Source organism: Corvus moneduloides, chromosome W (genome assembly GCF_009650955.1).
Source record: "Corvus moneduloides isolate bCorMon1 chromosome W, bCorMon1.pri, whole genome shotgun sequence".
Taxonomy (NCBI): domain Eukaryota; kingdom Metazoa; phylum Chordata; class Aves; order Passeriformes; family Corvidae; genus Corvus; species Corvus moneduloides.
The window spans coordinates 10,975,364-10,984,304 of NC_045510.1; positions in this window are offsets into that span (position 1 = coordinate 10,975,364).

The window sequence follows — 8,941 nt, forward strand, 5'->3', positions numbered from 1 at the left end:
GGCCTGGACTCCTCAATCCTGGGTCATTTGTGAAGACAACCTCTACCACCCCTAGTTCTCTCAGGCGTTGGATCCCTTGTTCTATGGTCTTCCATGGGGTTTGCTGCATGTAGAGATCATCTCTGCACATATATCTTTCAACCACGCCTGTCAAGACCCGTCTCCATAGACTGGCAGAGTCAGCCTCCCTTATCATCGCTTGGTCAATCACTGGATCACGTGACAGGGATCCCAAATGCCTCGCTTCAGCACCGTCCAGCATCGCATCATCACCTGCTGCATCCCAAGTACGGACCATCCAACTTATTATGGATTCATCAGACCATCGGGTGTAATCCTTTCTTAGGCATTGAAGGTCCTTTATGGACATGGACTCAGTAATGGTTTCTGTGCATGAGTCAGTTGGTGGTTTTGAGGTTCCTTCCCCTGCATTATCCTCATCTTTCACTGGATGATCAGTTTTGGTTGTGTGCTTTTTTCTCGTGACAGGAGCCGCTGTCAGTGGCTTAGACTCTCCATCTGGTTTGGGCTTGGTGTCTGGTTTATCTGCAGCCTGAGTGACTGGGGTGTCTGCAGGCTTTGCTGATTGATCTTCCTGCCCCTCTACCATTACCTGCTGCAGTGTGCCATAGGCATATGCCAAAGCCCAACATATTGCAAGGAGCTTGTTCTCATTAGAATTGTCATTGTATTTCTCTTTCAGATATTTCACCACCTCAGCTGGTTTCTGAACTTGTTCAGATGGGAAAATTGCAAACCATTGGGTCAGAGAATTTCTTCAGGATTTGGCCCATATCCTCCCATTCCCCACACCACTCAGGATGTTCCACCTCTCGGTCAGGTGTCTTGGCAGTCCCCCTGGAAATCTGAGCTCTTATTCTAGACAAGCTGCGAACCACATAGAGGAAGCTTATGAGATAAAATACCAGGAAGGTGGTCTCTTTAACATCAAGGGGAAACTGAACACTCTCAAAAGATAACCTATCAAATTTAAAGGGAAGGGAAGCCCCGTCTCCTCCTCCTCTAACAATCTGGGTGCAGTTACTAATAAATTCCCAAAACAGGCTACCAAAGCTAGGACTGGGATTAGGACGGAGAAACCATTTATCCTACACCCTTAGAACAGCTCCCTGTACCTCTGTCAACTTCTTATAAATCATTATCACCGAGCACAGCAAGATAGAAATCCTGATTCGTCTCCCTTCTCTGTAAAATTTACATATCAGGGACAAGATTGGAGGAAGTTGTGGATAGGCAAACAACCCTAGGGACCAAAAAAGCACTAGTACCTCAATGAAGCCTAAGGACCAAAAAGACATGAGTACATCAAGCCAGAGAGACATTATGAACTCAACCAACATGGTGACTACTTTGCCCCAATACAAAATAAGTAAATTGTAGCCAAAATGTAATTACTGCAGGTTTTTTCACTTTCCTTCTAGCCACGCAGTTGGGCGCCACTAAATTTGTGCTGGTTGGGCCAAATTTAGAAATATATCCTCTGAGAGAAGGCAGGTTACAAACCACCCCTCCCCCACCAGGTTCCGGAAAAAAATTTATTTTCCTTGAAGGAAAGTGAAGGAGATAAAACTATTTATTTACCAAACACACAGGAAAAGGAAAATAAGGCTAAATAATAAACTCTCTCGCTGTGGAGAAAAAACCTGGGAAAGCGTTAGAGTCCTCCCTTTGGTCTCCTCGGAGCTGGGGCTTGGGCCAGGGCCAGGCCCTCTGTGCCCAGTGGAAAGTCCTCCTGATGTGCTCTGAGGTTGAAAGCAGTCCAGTAGAAAAGGGAGAAAATCTGAAATTCCAGGGAAGGAAAAGCAAAGTTCAACTCTCAGTCTCTCTCCGGAGAAAAGGAAACTGAAAAAAACTGGCCAAAAGCTGACTGGAAAGCAGCAAGCTGGGTGCCTCCTCCCTCCCCTGCGGGAGCTGGGAAAAACAGCTATCTCTGTGTGACCTTGAACAAGCTGCAAACTGCTTTGAAAAAGTTTTGCTCAGTTTTTCCTTCCCCCTCTCAGGCTCAGATTAGAGGCATAGAAAGGCACAACGTTAATTTCTGGGCATAGAGCAGCGACATGGGATACACATCATAAGGTCCCCCCAGGACAATAATGGCGGATAGTCACAAGACTCAGAGTTACATAGTAATTTATAACTTTCTAGTCCAATAGGCACTTCAAATGAAACTTTGTTTTGACTTTACGACCTATCACCTGTAACACTTTCTCACTGCAGTGCAGCTGTATATTGACCAATAGCATGTCATGTATACACAGAGACTTCTATTATAACATCTAAATATTAAACTATAAAATCACATTATTATACTTAAAACCCTTCACCATAACACCCATTTACTTATAACTATAGAAACATAGGTTTATGATTCTCTTGCTTAAGGTCTATAAATCTCTGTCAATTATGCCAGACCTAGCTTCTTCCAGGGTTGTAAATCAAATCCACCACTAACCACAGAAGTTTTTACTCCTCTGTTTCCTACATTTTCCCATCTCCTTGATAGCTATCACCTCGTTTTCCCCTCCCCTGCTCATTCTCTTCCTGCTTTTTCTTAATTCATACCTACCCTCTTCCTACTTTCTTCTTCCCTCTCCTGCTTTCTCACTTCCTGCGGAATCTAGTAGATTATCCAGCAGAAAATGGTTTCAAATACTTTAGTTACTCTTTCACACCCAGACATACAGTGCATGCGCACCATCAACAAGAGACACACAGTGCACAGAGACATAGGGACAAAGACACACAACACAGACACAATGCACTGAGAGCACATACCGTGTACACAAAGCTCTTATTGAAGTGATGCTTTAGGTTTTAACTTTCATATTTTTCAAATCCTGTACTGCCTAGTGTGTAACTCTGAAGTTTCTTGTAGCCTGTTAACTTCTGCTCTCTCATGCTAGGTAGACATAACAAAGCCTCTCCAGGCCTGGTCTTCAAGGACACTCATGTGGCGATCTGTTTACCTGCTACAGTGGGGATTACTGTAACACGCGTATCAAACAAGGCAGCCTGTGGAAAAGAAATATATATAGGCTGATTCCTGATAGATGTTTCAGAGAGATGTTTATTTCTCCAGCTGCATGGCCGGGGCTCTGCCGAGGAACTTCCACAATCACAGGACCAGAGGGTCCTCACCGGCGCAGGGGAACACAAACCAACCAATGGCAAACGAGGCTGACCAGGGGCCAGGGAAACCCCGTCTCTGTCCCAGGGCCCCTCTCCCAGGACTACATGGTGGGGGGAAGGGACCCCGACATTTCACCCATTTTATTTTAATAAAAGGAGAATGAAAACAACTGGATAAACATAATAAGAACAGTTTTAAAACAAAACAAGCCACTCTCCTGAGCCTTTAAATGTCCAAACAGATTCTCTGGAACATCCTAAGGCTGACAGAAGGGAGACAGGACTCTCCGGGCATGTTTTGTGGGGAAACTGAGGCAGGAGAGGATTTAATTTCTTCCCTCCCCCTTTTCATCCCCCCCTCGGCATTGGAGAGGAGTTGTAGGGAAAGGGAATTGTATAGGGAAGCCATGGGGTGAAAAACAGATTAGGAATAAACTGGGGATGGGGTAAACTTAGGAAAGGGTTCATATTGGGTATAGGGTAAAAGGGGAAAGTAGGCTGTGGGTAGGGAAGTTGCTGGGATGGATATTGTTTATAATTTTGTGCATAACGGCTGCCTTTGACTGGAATACCTCCAGGCCCAGGAACATTCGCTGCTTGGAAACCCTTCTTTCCTTGTACTATATCAAATTGTACAACTTCCCCATCTCCTACACTTTGCAGGTAATTTTTAGGGTTATTCCTTTTAATGGCAATTCTATGGATGAATAAATCTTCCCCTGTATCATCTCGTGTTATAAATCCATAGTTGTTTTTTACATTGTACCATTTCACAGTTCCTGTGATTTTTGTTGCTATAACTTCTCCTATCACATGCTTGCATGTTTGTCGTAGCTGCTGGTCCCGCGTGGCGGCCGCCTCCCCAACTCTGACGTCTCGGCCAGGCCCTTGCGTTGCGGCTTCTGCGCGCCCTCCGAGCGGAGCTGCTCCGGCGTGTGTCTGGGCTCTGCATGGCCCCATGTTGCCATCGCCACTGGCCCCGCGCCCTCCGACCAGTTCCACTCTGCCAACTCCACGCTGCTTTGAGAGCGGCCCTGTTTCGGCTCGGGGCTGCGCTGCGGGGCTTCTCACGTCGCTGTGGAAACTGCCGCTTCTCGCTCTACAGGGCTCTCCGAGCCAAGTGCTCAGAGTGGGCTTCCACGCCGACCCCCGGTTCCTGGCTGCTCGTGGCCCACGGCACCCGCGGCGCCTGCGGCATCACTCCCTCACTTGCAGTCGCGTGGCAGGGCACCCCGAGACAGGGATGGGGTTCGCGATAAGGCACGCACTCCTGAGGGGGTCGGGCACATCCAGCGCAGGCACCTCCACCGGCACGGCTGCAGTCACGCACTCCTGGGATGGCCGCTGTGCAGTCTCGGCCACGGGATTATGGCCATCCTCTGCTTTAGGGGTAATGGGACCATACAAATGCTCCTCAACAGCTTCACTGATTACAATAAGTCCATGGAGAGCTTCTGTCGCTAGTCCATGTTTTGTTTGATCCCTTATCTTAGCCCAGATCTCTTACCAAAAACACTCGTGACTAGTTCCAGGAGGATCAATATCAAAAAGTAAGTCTCGAGAAATATAGAAGAAATTTTTGAAAAGCCAGTTAAAAAAATGTTCTAGATCTCCCGGAACAAATACTTTCTTGTTTTGCTGTTCAAGGATTCCTTTGACTTCTAGATATATTTCTTTCTGTGGTTCAGAGAGCAGCATTTCCCAGGATTCTTCCATATCCAAACCAAGGTGAGAAGAGAGAGATCTAGAGTGGTTTTTGCTCATGAATTTTCTGTCCTTAGGGATCGGTGTCTTGCCAGCAATTCCCCACCATTTGCTACAGTGGGGATTACTATAACACGCATATCAAACAAGGCGGCCCGTGGAAAAGAAATATATATAGGCTGATTCTTCATAGATGTTTCAGAGAGATGTTTATTTCTCCAGCCGCATGGCTGGGGCTCTGCCGAGGAACTGCCACAATCACGGGACCAGAGAGTCCTCGCCCGTGCAGGGGGACACAAACCAAGCAATGGCAAACGAGGCTGACCAGGGGCCAGGGAAACCCTGTGAGTCCCCTCAGGGCCCCTCTCCCAGGACTATATGGCGGGGGGAAGGGACCCCGACATTTACCCATGCTTTTTCCTATCCCAGATTGTTCCCCCTCCCCCCCGTTCCCTGCTCTAGCCCTGTCCACTCCCTCAGGCTCTCCCTATTGGTTCCTGTACTCCAACCCCGCTCAGGGACTGCCCCTGGGCCCCTGACAAAACCTCCCCGCGCCCAGACCAGGAGGTCTCTCTGCCTCTGGGGATTGCAGGGACGAGATGTGTTTAAAGTCCTCTGATACCCTCATGGGAGACCCTTCTCACTTCCTTCATCATCACTGGTTGTAATGCTGATAGCTGACCAGAGCAAGATAGCGGGGCCATTCGAAATGGACTGCAGGATGTGACCGGGTCACATTGCCCTAGGTAACCCCCACTGAGCTCTCAGGGAGCTACAGCCTGCTAAGCAAAATCTAGCGGTTACAGCGGTTAGAACACACTCAGACCATCCTAGGCCCAAAATGTGTAAACTAAAGCCTCTAAAGGGGGGGGGAGGGGGGGGGGCAAGCTTAAGGAAACTATATAATTAACTGAAGCTTTAATTGGAGAATTAACCCTGATATACAAATGAACCAAACTTATAAAAGTGTGAAGAACTCGTGACCTGTTGTCCATCTTGGGGTCCATCTTGGCAGTAGCCTCTGGGTCCCCAGGGTGTACCTTTGAAGGCCCTTCAAATAAATGCCTACCTTTATTCCCTTATTCTGTCTAGTCTCTATTTTTAGGTGGCCTTTTTAGGCATCAGAAGTCTATTATTAAAGACTATCCAGGGAACTTCTAAAAGCTTCTCTAGGTCATGAAAGTCTCGTTCTTCCAGTTCTTGTAACTTCCTTTTAATATCCAGTACTGAGTTCCCGAAGAATACGGAAGCCAGCTGTACAGCTTCCCCAGGCTTCTCCGGATTGATATTAGTGTATCTCCTGGCAGCTACTTTAAGGCGCTCCTCAAATTCACTCAGTGTCTCATATGGTCCTTGTTTCACCTCATAAAGTTTAAATCAATTGATTCCCTTTGGTATTTCATATTTAAAGCCAAATAATATCCATCTTTGATTTTGTTCCGGTAAAATCCTCCCTTTCCTGGTGTTGGGGTCCCAATGGGGTTCCCAGGAGGGAAAATGCTCCTCAGCAGTTCCTGGTAACCTCTTCTCTGTGTCCATCCTGTCCACCTCCCTCCTAGCAGTCCTGAGTACCACCTCTCTTTCGGTAAAATCTAATAGATTATCTAGCAGAATTTTGATCTCTCCCCAGTCTGGATTCTGGGTTTTAATAATGGCCTCAAGTGCTTTAGCTATCGTCTCTGGATCTTCTCGATAGGGTCTTGCCTGTCTCATCCATGCCTCAAAGTTGACTGGGGAGAAAGGTACCTTTACCATGACCGGGCCATGAGATGTCACCCTCTCTCAGAGCGGAGATATCACCTTGTCCACCTTGTCCTGGGTTACAAATGTGGGGTGTAACCAAAGTATGTATTCTACCACCATCTACATCATTCTGATGAACTGTTAAGGGTGGAGTAGTGTCTCTTTATCTTCACAAAAGATAACTCCCTCCAGGGTAGCACCAACACAGTTACACCCACCCTGAGGGGACCATCTCTGCTAATGGACCATAATGGCTCAGCAGCATAATGGGCAGCTGTAACAACCCAGGCCAGTAAGAACTCCCAAAAATATCCTATGACTCATAGAATTACATCACTTCATTGTGAAACTCCCCGCCCTGGGGGAGGCACCAAGGTACCACCTTGTGGTTTGACACTGGTTAAAATACCAGGTACCCACGAGAATCTTAACGAAGGGTTCATGAGTTGAGATAAGGACTGGGAGAAAATATTTTAAGGGCAAAACAGGCTCAGACTTAAAGGGATAAAGTAAATTTATTATTAACAGAGTTAGAGAAGGATAATGAGAAATAAAATAAGCCCTTAAAACACCTTTTTCCCCCCCCCAGCCCCTCCTTCCTTCCCATCAACAGCACAGGGAGACAAGGCGTGGGAGTTTTGATCAGTTCCTCACTCAAAATCTTTCTTCAGTTCGCTTTGGGAGAGGAGTCTCTTCTGCTATGCCGTGGGGTCCTTCTCACAGGGAGATAGTTCTCCATTAACTTCTCTGTGAACTTCTCCAACATGGTTTTAATTTCACAAGTAGCAGTCCTGCCCAACCTGCTATAATATGAGTCCCTCCCATGGGCAAAACAGTCATCCCAAAACTGTTTGCCTGGGTCATTAGTTCATGGGGTGTAGTCTTTTAAGGATAAGCTGTTCTAGTTTGGAAGCAAGGGCCCTCTTTCTCTATCTCTGGAAGCTGGGGCCTTCTCTCTCTGTTAAAGTCTCCCACTAGATTACAGCTTTTTAGCATCCACTCGCTCTGGGGTGAGCACAGGCTGCAAGTGGATCTCTGCATCCCCCTATGGACTTCATGGATTACAGGGAGACAGTTTGTTGTATTATAGTCCTCACCACGGCTTGCAGAGAGATCTCGACTCTGACGCTTGTAGCACCTCATGCCCCTCTTTCTTTCCACTAACTTGGTGTCGCCATTTTGTCTTCAGCCCCATGTCTTCACTTTCTCCTCTTTCTCCAACTAAGAGGGAAAAAACTGCTGCTCGTAAATACCATTGCCAACAAATTCCACTAGTTCAAAGATTCCTGTAGCATTTTGCAGCACTGAGAAGTTGATCTCTTTGAGATTCCGTGTAGGGGAATCACTTGCCATGTTTTCCCCACCGCCCACATGGCCCTGATGCCATGAAGATTTTTTGCCTTTTCTTTTATACCCCTGTTATACTTTTTTACAACTTCTGTATTCCTAGTGCTTTTTGCCTACATTCTTGGACTTGTTTGTCAAGCTAAGAGACTAAACATTTTAGAAGCTTCGTAGCTAGGGATCAGTGTGCCCCAGACCCCAAGGTCCTCTCCAGAACATATTCTGTAAACCAAGATAGAACCATCCAGGGGAAGGTTCCTTGGGGAGGGGGGCTCACTTGAGCCTCTCATTGGGGAATCTTTGATAGATATGCTAATTAGTAAAACCTATAATGTTATACCCAATGTTGGGGGAACAGATATAGACTCGGCGGGGTGCATCTCGATGCATATGACCTAGACGTGTACACCTAAGGGTCCTTAAAATAAATACCAAGGTAAAATCCCTTTTCCCCTTCTAACCGTGTATGACTCTTGATTTTAAGACCAGGAAAAGGCATCAGCCCCTGGCGCCAGCGCCATTCAATGCCTCTCTTCATGCAGTGCGCTGAAAAGAAGAAGCTGCCGCTGCCACCCCCATCACCACCACCGCCCTTGCTTTTCTGTCCACGGCCCAGCTGGCTAAAGGTGGCCAGGCAGACAAAGTTCAGTGCAGGCCGTGCTGAGATGGCTGCAGTCGTGTGGCCGCAGCGGCCAAGTGGCCGTGTGGTAGTGATGAGATGGTCCCAGCCGCGGCACCTTGCCACCCCTGGGAAAAACTGTGCCCGCACTGTTTTGATTTCCTTCTTAAACGTGTCATCACAGAGGCGTTACCAACCTCTCTAATTGGGCCAGCACCATATCCATCCTCAGAGCTCTTAGAGATTGGCTCTGCTGGACAGAGTGGAAGTTTCTAGCAGCTTCTTACAGAAGCCACCTCTGTGGCTTCCCCCCCCCCTCAAAAAACCAGGCTGTGTTAAACCAACACACACCTGAACACCACCATATATAATCTCAAGGTC